At 35.2% G+C, this 15,588-nt stretch overlaps 1 long non-coding RNA gene across 2 annotated transcripts in view; it reads right to left on the bottom strand.

The window, feature by feature from the left end:
• Nucleotides 1-3,599: 3,599 nt before the first annotated feature.
• Nucleotides 3,600-15,588, bottom strand: part of LOC148125873 (uncharacterized) — a 70,382-nt gene continuing 58,393 nt past the window's right edge. Inside the window, exons 2-4 of one of the 2 annotated variants that reach the window (XR_015743712.1) lie at nt 14,773-14,853; nt 10,136-10,327; nt 3,600-4,679 (exon numbers count right to left, since the gene is read on the bottom strand). This is a non-coding gene — a long non-coding RNA (uncharacterized LOC148125873). Of the gene's footprint in view, nt 4,680-9,493; nt 10,328-14,772; nt 14,854-15,588 lie in introns of those variants that run through there. The other variant, XR_015743711.1, reaches the window with a different exon arrangement.

Below are 15,588 nucleotides of genomic sequence, written 5' to 3'. Positions count from 1 at the left end.
AACATTAATATCCAAATTTTAATAGGATGAGATCCAAGTCATGTCATCCAGTACACACTGTAGTAAAGCGCTTGAAATATATGGGATTGCAGGGACCTCATAGGATATTCTGTACATTGTAAATGTTAGAATGTTTGTCTGATAAATGCTAATAATAGTCTAAGAGGAATAGAGCATTAGTAAGCAGAGAGTCCCTAAACACAGATGCTGGGAAAACATAGTTAAATGCAGTCTTGTAACTAAAAAGATAAAAACAATTGAATACATAAAGAAGCAGAGATTTAATTGATTTCCTCATAGTAGAATAATTGTCTAGTTCAATGTTTAGTTAGTTGAAACTTGCCTCTCTGAGCCATCATCAAAATAAAAGGATAATTAAGACAAAAGATATTGGAAATCTGGTTATCATAACATGAATAGTCTTACCTTCCTTCTCATCAGTTAAAGCTGCATCTTTCCCTCAGGAATCAATCTATGTTACTGTCCAGGCAGTGCTCACCAACTTAATATTTTCCAAATACATTGGATGTAGGAAGTATAGAGTTCAACAAATAGAAAGATCACCAATAGAGTAGAATGGCAGAAGGAAAAGGAATCAAAGCAGTCGTTCCTTTAAAAAAATGACATGTTTTTTTCATACTTAGCAATGAGTTCCATTCTACACAGGACAATCCTCAAGCATTCACTGGAATTTCCTATCAACAGAAAATTTCTGGAAGCAATTTAAGTATACAAATAGGACACCTTAATGATAGTCTTCTCCAATACAATAGACAAATTATGTTTAAATTATAGTATGTATTTATAAATTTGCATTTATGCACTACAATTTATCTAAATCCATTATTTATCTAAGTCTGTGCAATGTCTTTATTATTTAGTAATTCATTTTCTTTTGTATAGTTACCATATATGGAAAGGGATATTCTATTTGTCATCATGGGGCTGTATGAGATAATAGGAGCTGTCTCCTGGGGAAGTAGCCTCAAAATCCTATTGAGGATTTTTGACTTTATCTTTTGACTTTATCTTTTGTCTTAGTAGCAGAAAATTTGCATTTTAACTGTAGATTCCATGTTATCTAACAAAATAATATTATGTACATACTATACATATATATATATATATATATATGCTTAGCCGATGAACAACACCAAAAAACCGAACTACACACTCTCACCAACGTACTCACAGCCAATGGATTCCAAAGAAAGAAGATTACCCACCTAATCCAAAAAGAAGCCCCAACCAAAATCCAAGACAGAGAACAAGAAAACGGAAAAGCCCTCCTCCCATATATAAAAGGCACTACAGACAAAATTAGCAAGATCCTCCAAAAACACAACATCAAAACAGCATTCTGCACAAACAAAAAAATATCCACCATCCTAAGAAACCCCAAAGACAAAATCGAATTAGAAAACCAAGGAGTATACGAAATCCCCTGCACAGCCTGCCCTAACACATACATTGGACAAACTAACAGAAGAATAAGCGCACGCATTGAAGAACATAAGAACTCAATCAAAAAGAAGAAACGACCTCTTCCCTGGTCCAACACCTCAAAGCCACAGGACATGAAATTGATTTTAAAAATACCAGAACTATCGCCAAAACCGAACACTTCAACAGCAGAATAATCAGAGAAGCCATAGAGATAGAAAAACGCCCACACAGCATGAACAAACGAGATGACACCTCCCGCCTTCCAGCCATTTGGAAACCCGCCCTCATGAACAGACGAGTACCTAACATGAAGAAGGACACTGGACCCACACCCATGAGAGCCACACAAGATGCCACCACCACACTTCCATGTAGAAAACAGACTCCCACCCATTCAGAAAATGAGAAACGACCATGGACCAGAAGCTGCACTGCAGCTGCATCACTACCCACTTCAAACCCCTCTGAGCCATACATGAAGCAAACCAACACCCACTATGAAGATGCAGCAGGACCACGAACTAGAAGCCAAACAGCAAGATCACAACTCTCTAGCTCAAATCCCCAGCAACTAAAACTAACCTGAGCACAACCAAGCCCCTCCTGAACAGAACACGCCTCCAACCAATCAGAACACGGCTAACCCCCAACCAATCAGAACACAGCCAAACCCCTACCAATGAGAACACACCCCCACCCAATCAGAACACAGCCAAGCCCCCACCCAATCAAGTTCCACCCCACTGGCAGTTAAAGGAGGAAGCAGCTGCAATCTCCATTACTCTGAGAAGCACAGAGCTGGAGACAGAAGCCTGAAGATGATGAATGAGACTTCATCGAAACGTTGCCTAGATACTTCAAATCTTACGCGGGAGAAAACCGAACAACCAAAGATCTACATATAAATACCCCGAGAACCTCAGAAAACATATATATATATATATATACACATAGTAATGAAGACAGAGGCTGTATAACTAAAACAAAGATGTGGCTAAACAGCAAAGCAGCTAAGCAATGAAGCAGTTGCAATACTATGATGCCTATAAAATGAACAGATTTAATATCTTCTAAAACAATTACTGTATGTTCTCTTGAAAGCATAAGATACCTTCACAATAGCTCACACATTGTCATGTGATGTATTGCAACTTTTTTTCTCTTCACTAAACCAGCAGTGAGCATGGCCAGCATGTGACACATCTAGCCCATGGGCCATGAGTTTGACACCCCTGAAATAGTTAATCAAACTATCTTTCAGGGAATAATGATCTAGACATACTTAAAGAGATGCTATTTTCAGCTCCATTACTACATGTATCTCAAAAGATAGACAATATTAAGGGTATACCGTAAAAAATCAGGACTATTTATGGTTGGAAATGATGGAACATTGTAGCTGAAGCTCCCCATTCCCCCTTCCAACACCTACTCACTTCACAATTCCTTGTGAGGTTGGGGGGAATCTTCTTATGGCTTTTACCTGTTCTTCTCTTCTTTGCCTGAGAAGAGTGGTGAGGCTTAAACTACAAAGTGTTTTAGGCAAGTGGATCCTTTTATTTGGACCCTTTTCAATTAGGATTCATACCTGAGCATGCAATGGAGACTTTATTGATGGGTAACCCCAAAAAATCAGACAAAACGGGGAAAGTGTGCTTCTTCTGATCCTTTTTGTCCACCATTCAAGGTAGGTTAGGTCAAAAAACAGACATCACAAGAACAACTCTATTGTACAATAATGGAATATCTATTGTTATGGAGCCTACTCATCTAATCATTGGGCAATTATTAATTAAGTGTCAAACATAAAAATGACTCATTATTTGGTAAATGTGGTTCACTATCCAAATATGGTACTATTGAACCTTGTATATAACAGGGTTGCTTAAAGCAGAAGCTTTTCGAACGGAAATACATTAAGAGGCCCTGGACAGGTTGAGAATATTGGCAGAATGTAAATAAGTAGAAAACAAAGTGTATTTTCCCCTAAAAATTGCAAATATTACTGTACAGCTACATTTTATAAGAAAAGAGATGTGGAAACCTACAAATAAAGTTATAATTATGATAATGAATGTATAATTTATGCAGAGTAGATGGAAATATGCAAGGTATATACAATATATCTCTATATTCTCTTGTGTCTATTGATAAGTTATAAATCTTTGAAGGATGCTGAAACTTTGCATTGGCTTGCATTATTTTCAGAGCCATGATTTCCATTTTTTTTCTTTTTGTTTCTAATTAAATTACATTTGTCTGCTTTGCAATGCCAAAGAAGCATAAGGAAATATAAACTTTGAGTTGCTTCTGATTTATATGGATATTGGAGCATTTTGCTCCTGCGTAAACATTTCTGGTGACATGAATATGGATAGCTTCAAATCTTAGGCGAGTTCATTACGAAAGGTAGCATATGTTTTTGACTCCTGAACCAGGAGGGAAAATGAGACTACCCAGCTTTGCCAATACCCAATTTGCCAGTAAATTGTAAACAGTTGGTACCCCCGTAAGCAAAAGACTGAAATAATTACTGTAGCTGTGCCTTGAAGTAGCCAGTTCATTTTTATGTTTCCTCTGTTTGCTTGCCTTTCATTCTGCTGATTTAATGTTCTGCAAGTTTTGTAGACATAGGCTAAATATATGCTTTAGGCTTGCTTCTTTGCACTTTTCAATGTACAAATGTCATTCTGCTAGATTCCTAGAGCAAATATGGCTATGAAAGAACCATGCATGTAAAAAACACAATTACCCCTTGGTTAGTTTTCAGTCAATCCCTACTTCAGTTCCCAAATCATCCACATACACTTAACTTACTTAACAAAACAAAACTTTACCAAATGGGCACTTACATTCTGCTTTATATGTGCCTGCTTGGGATGAGATATATCAATCTGATAACCAGATCAAATAAAATTATTTAACTATATCCTAAAATTGGGTAATAATAATGCCTAATGATGCAGAAGAGACCTTCCATGAAGTTTAGCTTGAAGAACAGTAGTCTATCAGGTGTCACCTGGGAAGTAACAACATTGGTAGATGTTTTGTTTCCATACAATGAATATGGTCTGTCTCTCTGCTTCTCTGTCTGTCTGTCTGTCTGTCTGTCTCTCTGTGCATTTTGGCAAAGAATATTGTCAAAATTCAGGAAGGTCAGGTTTTTTCATGTTCTTATTATTAGAAACATATGTGTATTCCTGCTCAGTTGGTACAGAGCCCACAGCCCAGATCTAAAAGAAAAGAAAGAGGTGGGGGGAAAGAAAATAAAACTATTGAGGGAATGAAATTACTTGAGTTCCTGCTTGTTATCCTACATCATAGGACAAACAAAATATTTCAAAGCTAATAGTGGTATGCTTCCTATACAAAATGAGCACATGATATTACAGCGCTAGAAATACTATGACTGTAATCCTGCATGATTATTTATGGATATAATAAGACCACCAGATCACTGCTGCAGAAATCCAGAAGCAAGGAAGTACAGAAAACTAAGTCTGGGGGTTTTAGCAGTTCAGGTCTAGTAGTTCTAAGATGTAAAAGTCTAAACACAGAAATACAATACAGGACATATGTATGTCAGCACAATAGTCCAGTTCAAAGTAAGCAGTAGAAATATCTGTAAAAAAGATAAATAATCAGTAAACCAAATACATTAAAATCATAAGATTAAAAAAGAAAATAAAAGGGAGCATAGGTAAAACTAGTTTATGCCAATATGATTCACCATACTGAGGGGTCCTTGGTACTTCTCTGAGCTTGCCTGTTTTCTTGCAGATGTTTCATTACCCAAACTATGTAGTCTCATCAGTGCTAGTAAGGAGTGCTGTTTTGCTATCAGTTTACATTCTTTTCCTGTCAGGGGTGATACTGACAGGGAAAGCCACCAGAATATAAACTGACAGCAAACAGCACTCCTTACTAGCACTGATGAGGCTACATAGTTTGGGTAATGAAATGTCTGCAAGAAAACAAGCAAGCTGAGATACCAAGGACCCTTTATTTCAAACCTGAGCTACATATATTTTCCTTTATTAGTATTATCATACTTGTCTATAATTTTCTGTCCATATAAATCTCCATTTGCTTCCACCCATCTACATGCTATTATATCCATTACTTTTTGTTTTTTAATCTTACCTTTTGGAAGATCTCATCAGCTGCATTGAAACACATGTCAATTTTCTTTTTTTCTTGACTCATTTACTTTTTCTTCATATATTTATTTTGCAATATTCATTCACTGATTCTGTATGATCAGACTAATACGATGTATTTCTTTCATATTTTTGACTTACTTTTATAGTAAGTCATTTAGTCATCATCCATTATTATTGACTATATGTTCTAATGTGTTCCATTCTCACGAGTTAAATATCATGTTCACTATTTTATTATTTCTCTCTATTGAGATATTCAACTCTCACTTCCTTATCAAAAAATGGGCAGGAAAATATTCTTATACACAAAAATATTGTAACTTTTACTATACGTATGAAGATTCAAACAAACCAGTTGTTGTCCAATAGCTGGACTGGACCCCTGGCCCAACTAATCCAGGAATTTGTATCCAGAGTGGTCAACCAACTGCACAACGAAGACTGTAGTGTTGTAACAGATGGCAATCACACTGTTATCAAGTTGAATAGCTACAGTATTGATCTCTATGTCATCAGTGAACCAGTCCAATCCTAAAAAACTATAAATAACTAGTATTCAAAACATAATTGGAAATGCTGGATCACATTTTCATACTTGGTAGCAACATAGTTCAACATGTTCGGAAGGTGATTCACATAGAATTTATCAAATATTAAATATCATTTTCTACTAGTCATTTTTCTGCTAATAATTCTTTATATTTCTAAACTGCTACATAGAGTTGATTCTGTATATAACAGTTGCAGATTATCTTATGCTTCTTATTGAAAATTACATACAATTCTATCTAAACTGTGAGAATGTGCATTAATATATAAAAAACTTTGTATTTTTTTAAAAAATGAATATAATTTAACCTGGAAATAATTTAGGGACTGGTTTTCCACATGGACTTGTTTCTCATCCAAGGTTTGGGTTTCTCTCTATATAATGCTTTACAATATTTGTCTTGTTGATTTGTTATAATAAGGATACATTTTTTAAAATAAATTACAAGGAAACATATTTATTATGATTGATTATTTTTATTATATTGGTTACTTGTGTTAATTATTATTGATTTGCTTTCAATTATAATTTAAATGATATATTTAAGATATATCTGTTAGCTTTGAAAGTTATTGCTCAAATTAATAAAGCCTGTAAATTTATATTTTTGTTTTTTTATTTCTTTTTTCTTTGTAGAGCTTATAAATAAATGATAAAATAAAATAATAAAATAAAAATATAAAAATAGTCTCCAGACTAATGATTCTAGCTTGCATGAAACCCCAACATGCTTCAGATGAAACCAGATTTTGGATATACTTGTAGCAAATATGTTCAAACTGATTGGTACTACTTTCACCATTAGCAAGGATTGCTGTTTATTCTAATAACTAATTCTATACCTTCTCTATTTTATTAAAAAGTATTATGTGAAAGCCTACCTCAGGATAAACAGGCATTTTCATTTTATACAGTTCAACATATTCAGTAGGAACTATTAATGTTTTATTTTAAAAAAATAAAAACTTGGTTCCCCAAATATTAGGTATCGATTAGGTACCAAATATCTAGGTATCGATCTGTAGAGGAGAAGCCAGGTAAAATGAATGAGACTCAGAAACATGTTTAAGATAACTGATTTTGTTTCCCTCCAGATAATTCAAAATGTCCTTTTTATCATGGACTTTAAACATGACTATATCCACGGTCATTGTACTTGGAATTCAGTATATTTAGAAATATATTCAAACATATAAAACCACTGGAGCACATTCTATTTACAAAATAAATCAGAAATCCTGATATATTATAATTCTGCTCCAGGCCTTTCTATGCTTGTAAGTGCAATAAAAAGTGCAATTGTTGTTAAATAATTGTGCAATATTCAAAGATCTTTCCATTAGCTATCACATCTGTTGTATCTGTTGTAATATCACATCAAGAAACAGCATTTTTACAGCATCTAAGCAGCAATATTTTGTTAGTGGGAAAATGTATAGTTAGTTATCCATATTCATGAGATGTCCATTCAATTAAACTACCCTTTGGAGCTGTCTGCAAAGCATGGCGGTAGTGTATACCCCTTAGTAAGATGTACATAATGTTTGAGGCAGAACTTACAGGACCTAGCTAATAAGTAAATAAGCTGTTGACCTCATTTATTCTTATACGATATTCTTTTCCATCTTCTTTGCTGGAGATCTCTATTTTAAATACTTAATAGAAATTTTAATCTATGATATACAATATCTTAGGACAATCAATGAGCATTCCTCAGTGAAAGGCAATAATTTCAGGCACAAGTCATTGCAGATGTACTGTCAGAGACTGAGTTTTCTGATGAAGTGAACATAGTTTCTGAAAGTCATTGTTAAAATAGAGTAAGTCTCAGGGTAGGAGCTAATTTTTTATTTAAATGTGTAGCATAGAATAACTTTTCCAAGATTGGTAAACTAATCCATCTATATTTAACCAGGACTTCCATTTCTCATTCCAATTTCCATTCTTGGCTTTCTTCTGTTTCTTAGCTTTTGCAGTCTCTTTTCTCATTCATTCAGGAAAACTATTAATTCATTCCATAATAATTCCCTATTCATGAAGTTAAAGTCATCAAAACAATTCCTGATGTTCTGCTTGAAGTGGTAGATACGTATAAGCTCAAGATCATATCCAAAAAACTGATGGACCTTGATCTTCTGCTTTAGCTTGAATTATGTCTTTGCATTTGAGCATGTTGTGATTTGTTCTACTGTTAACTCTTCACCATGTCTTTGCTATTAGAGATTGGCTTTTCTACCACCTTGCATCAAAGTATGATTAATTTGATTTATGTAATCTCTATCTTATGATGTCTATATATGTAGACATTGTTTTGGTTACATGAAGAATGTATTAGCAAAAAAAATCATTAGATTTTTCAGAAATTTATCTGTTCTTCTCCTTCGTTTTTGTTTTCTGGACTCTGTAGTCCAACTACATTTTCTTCTTTCCTAAGTTTGGCATTTTTTATTGATTTCAAATTAAACTTCAAACATAAAGTATCAACATGAACAATTAATTTCATTTTTTACTATGTTAAGCTTTCCCATGTTCATGTTTCTTATAATCCATGTTCCTGCTGTCCTTCTTTCTTCGCAGATTTAGTGGGGGGGGGGGGTTTCCCCCTGCATGGCAATATCAGCAACTGAACATCCTGAACATTTTAATTTAGCCATATCATAAACTCCATTAATATTCTGAAAGATTCTGAGCTCTTTCTGAGCAGCATGTTGAGTGCCATCAGCTGAGGAACACCTCATTGTCAATTACATCTTAGTAAAATACAGTTCTGTATTTTATACTTTGGCATCCTTCACCCATCCCTCTGAGAAACATCTCCCAATACATCACCAAAATGAGGTAACATAGCAAGAGTGGGAAGGTAGAAATAGGTGAAACTGTAGATACACTAACCTGGTGTAGTGGTTAAGTATTGGACTTAGTCTGATCCACAATCAGCTATGAAAGTACACTGACTGATGATAGCCTAATCTTTCATAAAGAGAAGAACATAGTCTCAAAAGGTAAGATACTAGTATCTGAAAGATACCAATATCAATAAAAGAAACACATTTTGATTGTAAATGTGATTAATAATTTAAGGGATATTCAGCATTTTATAGATGTTAAAGCTACTATTAATTTGCTAGGTTTTTTTTTTTTAATTGAGATCTAGAATTTTTCAAGCACAGAATAGCATAGGACTTTAATCAGCATTCTGCCTATCATATACAGACTCTTATATGTCCATGTATTTGTTCCAGAAGATTCTCTATTTTTATTTCATATACTTTTAAAAGTGAAACCACAAGTATAATGTTAATTTTAAAAGGATGTTCATTATTAGCAATCAGGAGTCAAGACAAAATTAAAAGAAAATACAAAAACCTGTAGAAAACTTGACCTGAGATTAGAATTTTCAATGACACACAAAACATTGTACCTCAAAGAAACTCATGCATCTACACATAAAAAAGGTTTCATTGTTTCTAAGATAAATATTAGTAGAGTCCAGTATGTGGAAGACAAATGGTGATTCCTTTATTAACTTTAAATCTGCAGAACAGGTTGTCAGGGTTGAAGCAATGAACAGAACTTTGAACTATAATATAACTTGCTTCTTTCAGCAAAGAAGGAAATCAACAAAATAAAAGATCAAAAAGCAACAAGGCCATTATTCAGACAGCAAAGACTATAACATGGTCTCTTTGTTCCTCATTAGTTCCATGCAGTTCTCCAGTAGAATTTGTTCCGGTTTTATTCAAATATTATTGTGTGAACTTGCTAAAAGAATGAGAACACAATGATAGCCCAGAAACAACTGAAGCTTTTGTCTCTCTCTTTTCTCTCTCTATTGCAGTCTTTCAAGTAGAAGCAGATACAAAAAAAACCATACAATTTACTCAATCTAGTATCTTGTTGTAAAAGACAACAGCACATTATTAGAAAACAAAGATATAATATAAGAATTAATGCAAAATATTTTAAAAAAACCTACTGCAGGTGCTTCAGGCATATTCTCCAGTATATATCTTCATGAGTTTACACAGCAAAGACCAGATAAACTGTTTAAAATGCAACTTCTTATATTTTATGCATAATATGATTATTAGCATATATCAAGTTTGTATACATGGGGTTTTGCTATTGAATTTTTTTCTGAGCAGAAGAGGATTCAATCATCCATTGCCTGAAAATAGAAAACAGAGGTTAACAATGTAGCAAATCCTTGCTCTAGTTAAGAGACCTAGCAATCAAGATTTAGGAAAAGATCACATCCAATAGACCCGTCAATGTTGCTTCTAGAAGTACTTACTCAAAATGTTGGTGGATTTAAAATCCCTCTAACCTTCCTTCTCTTTACCCAGTTATCAAGGTTTAGATGTTTTTATTCTTCCCTCTATCAATTCATGCCTTACTTTCAAGCAAAATTCATGTAAGTTGTAGATGAAACTGTCACACTGGTTTTCATATCCAATAACAGAAGTTCTGTTAACTTTTTTGGGGGGGGATCCATATTGAGGATCTTTATTAAAGATTACAAAGTAGCTGCAAATTTGCAAGATAAATATTGGGCTAGCACACAGGAGCTGCAACAATCTGGATGACCACAGAAAGGCAACTAACATTTTTTGTATCTTTCTGGCCAACTACTGGTCATCTAGATTTAGCAACCATGATAAAGGAGCTGAAATTATTTTTATTTTATTTATTATATTTATTTGCCCGCCCCATCTCATTTTGAAGTTACTCTGGGCAGCTTACAAATTAAGAAATATTTGTTGTTGTTAGTTGCAAAGTCATGTCCGACCCATCATGACCCCATAGACAATGTTCCTCCAGGCCTTCTTGTCCACTACCATCCCTCGGAGTCCATTTAAGCTCATGCTGACTACTTCAATGACTCCATCCATCCACCTCATTCTCTGCTGTCTCCTTCCTCTTTTTCCCTCAATCGTTCCCAACATTAGGCTCTTCTCCAGTGAGTCCTTCCTTTTCATTAGGTGGCCAAAGTATTTGAGTTGTGCCTTAGGATCTGGCCTTCTAAAGAGCAGTCAAGGCTGATCTCCTCTAGGACTGACCAGTTTGATCACCTTGCAGTCCAAAGGATTTGCAAGAGTCTTCTCCAGCATCATAATTCAAAGGCCTCAATTCTTTGGCGCTCAGCCTTCCTTATGGTCAAACTTTCACAGCCATACATTGCAGCTGAGAAAACCATAGCCTTCACTATATGCACTTTTGTTTGAGGGGTGATGTCTCTGCTTTTTGATATGCTGTTTAGATTTGCCATAGCTTTCCTCTCCAGAAGCAAGCATATTTTAATTTCTTGGCTATAGTCCCCATCTGCGGTGATCTTGGAGCCCAGGAAAATAAAATCTGTCACTACCTCCTTTTCTTCCCCATTTATTTGCCAAGAATTGAGAGGGCTGGATGCCATGATCTTAGTATTCTTAATGTTGAGTTTCAAGCCAACTTTTGCACTCTCCTCCTTCACCTCTGCATCAAAAGGCTCTTTAGTTCCTCTTCACTTTCTGCCATTAGAGTGGTATCATCTGCATATCTGAGACAGTTGATATTTCTCCCGGCAATCTTAATTCCAATTTGTGATTCATTTAGCCCTGCCTTTCTCATGATTTGTTCTGCATATAAGTTAAATAGGCCGTACTGTATACAACAGTATACAGCCTTGCTAAACTCCGTTCTCAATTTTAAATCTATCAGTGGTTCTGTGTCCAGTTCTCACTGTTGCTTCTTGACCGGCATATAGGTTTATCAAGAGACAAATAAGGTAGTCTGGTACTTCCATCTCTTTAAGAACTTGCCACAATTTGTTGTGATCCACACAATCAAAGGCTTTAGCATCATCAATGAAGCAGAAGTAGGTGTTTTTCTGGAACTCCATAGCCTTCTCCATGATCCAGCATATGTTGGCAATTTGATCTCTAGTTCTTCTGCCTCTTTGAAATCCTGCTTGGGCTTCTGGTAGTTCTTGGTCCACATATTACTGGGGTTTAGCTTGTAGGATTTTGAGCATAACTTTGCTAGCATGTGAAATGAGTTCAGTGATGTGGTAGTTTGAACATTCTTTGGCACTGCCCTTCTTTGGAATTGGAATGTAAACTGACCTTTTTTAATCCTGAGACCACTGTTGAATTTCCCAAATTTGCTGGCAAATTGAGTGTAGCACTTTTACTGCATTGTCTTTTAAGATTTTGAATAGCTCATCTAGATTACTGTCACCTCCACTAGCTTTGTTGTTGCTCAGACTTCCTAAGGCCCATTTGACTTCATATTTCAGGGTGTCTGGCTCAAGGTCAGTAACCACCCCATCGTGGTTATCATAGATGATAAACTCATTCTAATATAGTTCTGTGTAATTTTGCCATCTCTTCTTGATCTTTTCTGCCTCTGTTAGGTCCCTGCCATTTTGGTCCTTTTATGTCCATCTTTGCATGAAACGTTCTCTTCTAAGAAATCTTGAAAACTCAAAATCTGCAAGTGATGTTATTGTGGTTCATCACACAGTCAGCCAGATGTTCAGATTGGATTTGTCATTTTTATCCACCTATCAAGTCAGGACCTGAGATGGGAAGATGTGGATGTTTGATGGTTTTACCGGTATCACTGCAGGATGTAAGCTGTTCCAAATAAAGCTATTTTTTGCAATTGACTGGTGATGATTTTTATAATGACAATGATGTTCAAGCAATGCTCCAGTTGTTTTAGGATTGCACCCAAGGGGCCTATTACTATTGGTACTACTATTATTATTGTATTTTTACTCAGCCCTTTTTTGGGGGGTAGGGGATCCATTCAAGACAGAAAACATACTTAATATTACTGCCTCCTGTGCAGTGGGTTGGGCTGAGAAAAAATGACTGGTGCAGACCCACCCAATCACTCTCATGCTCATAGGAGACCTAGGACTCACTTTTGGTATCTAGGCCAGTACTTTAACTATCATTCAACTGGTGGTTGGATAATAAATTACATTATAAATATCCCAGATATTTATAATGTAATTTGTGTGTTGCATCAGTTTTTATACCATTATTCTAATCAGATTATTTTTTCTCAGATGTTTCCTAAAATCTTCTTTTATCTTATTAGATATCTTCCAGTCATTTTAAACCATATTTAGATTTTGAATTTGTAGCATTTTTCCAAGTCAGTTATGTTTCCTGAATTATTACCAATTCTGTTTCTTTTTCCCACATCTATAAATAGTGGACTAGATGACATGAAAACCTTTTCATATCTATAATCAATGGATTATATTTATTTAGATATATATATACACACAGAAACATTATATAAATACCAATGGAGGTAAAGAAGACAGTTGTGGTTTCACACTAATGATAAAAACTGGAATGTAACATTGCAGATTCTTCAGTATTTTCCTCTATGGATTATAGAATACACGTCTGAACTCTTGAAACTGAGCTTCATCTTATAGTAATTAAGATTGCTTGACTGATTGATTATATATAACAGTGGTCTTGAACTGGTAGGCCATGGCACACATGAGGTACAAAACATGTAACATGAGATACAGTCTCAAACAGTTTGTAGATTTTTTTATATTTATGATAATAGGGCAAGTTAAATAATTTAGAAAACAATTTTCAATTAAAAAATATCAATAAAAACAATGATAAAATCACTGACAAAAATATAATTATAACTAAGAAATAAAGTTAAATCAGAGAAGAGAATAAAATATGTGTGGAATTCTTACTGCCAGTACAGCTTTACTTGGAACACCTTACATCTTGCAATTAGACCTTTAATATCATCAAACAACATCTACCTATTGCAGGTCTTTGGGAAAGACTTAAAAGGTGGATAAAAATGTGAAATCCAGCCTACATATAGTGCTTGATAACAACCACGAACTGTTGAAAAGGACATGAGAAATTCATTTGCTTATAATAAATTATACTTGCAAAATTTAAATAATATTCATGACTGTTACTAATTACTTAATATTTTAGCTGTAGTCAAGCAGATTACTATGTTATATTTTTAAAACAAATAGTCCTGAACTCAAACTCCTAATTCATAAGACAGATAAATACTGTGTGTGTGTGTTTGTCCATGCATGTGTGGGAGAGAGAGGGAGGAAGGGAGGAGGAGGGGAAGAGGGAAAGGGAGGGCAGGGGGAGAGGGAGAGAGAGAAAGAGAGAGAGAGAGAGAGAGAAGAGGAAAGAGAGAGAGAGATGAGAGAGAAACAGAAATGAAAGATCCTGGTGTTTTGTTTTCTGTAGGAAATGGGTCCAAATGACTCTTTGGGTATTTCAGGTTAGCAGCCAAGCTAAGTGCCTGAAGGACCCCATCCTGTCAGTGGGAGTCAAGGCGTTTCAGCGAGCAGCATGCTGGATTCATATTAGTGGTCCACGAGATTTAAAATTATGAGTTTGGTGGTCCCTGAGGTCCAAAAGGTTGGCAACCCCTGCTCCAAAGCATGCTGGGGATGCTACCTCACCACCACTAAAGCCATTTTAATAGTTTGTCTGCCAATCATGTCCTTAATTCATTTTTTTTTGTGGGCTGCAGCCTTAAGCAACTGGACTTCCAAATGTAAAATAGCTGGAACTGAAGAAATTATTTTCCAGATTTCAATAGTTTTACCAATTTGTTCCCAAAGGGGCCCTGATTTTCTGTTCAGTCATATTGGTTGACAGATTCCTCTTCTTTTCAACTGGTGGAAGACTGGAAAGAGAAATAAAAGAAAAACATCACAATTCTGCCATTTTACTTCTCCATTCAATCTGGTTTCGCTTGGTTAAAGAGAAAGACAGCATTGTCTTCTTTTCCTGTCCACTGGTCTATCACGTTAAAAAGTCCATCAATTCACAATTCCTCTGGTGAACTTTGAAAAAAAAATGGTAGTGAATGCCAGTGATTGCAGGGCAGGGAGTATTCTGCCCACTGGATTCCATACTCAATTGGAATGATGGTATACCCACACATAAAAAATGAAGAAGAGCATGAATTGAACATCACTATTTGAGTTAATCCATCCATTTCACCTACAATGAATGGTCTTTTGACATTGCCTTTCTAGTGGTTTGGCCGTTGGTAAAACATGATACTATGAATTCTTGTTCTTGTGAAATGGTTAGTTATCTGTGCTCCCCCAGAGGTAAGCTGGTCATGCAGAACTGGCCAAAGGCAGCATACTATTTTTCTGATGTCCTCAGTGCATAAACTTTGTTGTGGAAACAAAATCCACATACCAAAAACTATTACAATTGTCCATTCAATGATCGTATTATTAGAATTGTGTAGGAAATGATTGTGATTGGCAGCACTGTCTTCAATTTCAATAGAGATTAGCAATAATTATCAGAAATTCTATATTTAAATGACTAAGCTTGCAATTCTATGCACACCTAAGAAGAGTTAATTCTACTGAGTTCAGTGGGTCTTACTTCTGATCTAATG

The sequence above is a fragment of the Pseudonaja textilis genome, chromosome 4 (genome assembly GCF_049901715.1).
Source record: "Pseudonaja textilis isolate UNSWEBS1 chromosome 4, rPseTex1.2, whole genome shotgun sequence".
Taxonomy (NCBI): domain Eukaryota; kingdom Metazoa; phylum Chordata; class Lepidosauria; order Squamata; family Elapidae; genus Pseudonaja; species Pseudonaja textilis.
Note: the sequence above shows the minus strand (reverse complement) of the source record. Positions and strands in the feature narration are given on the sequence as shown.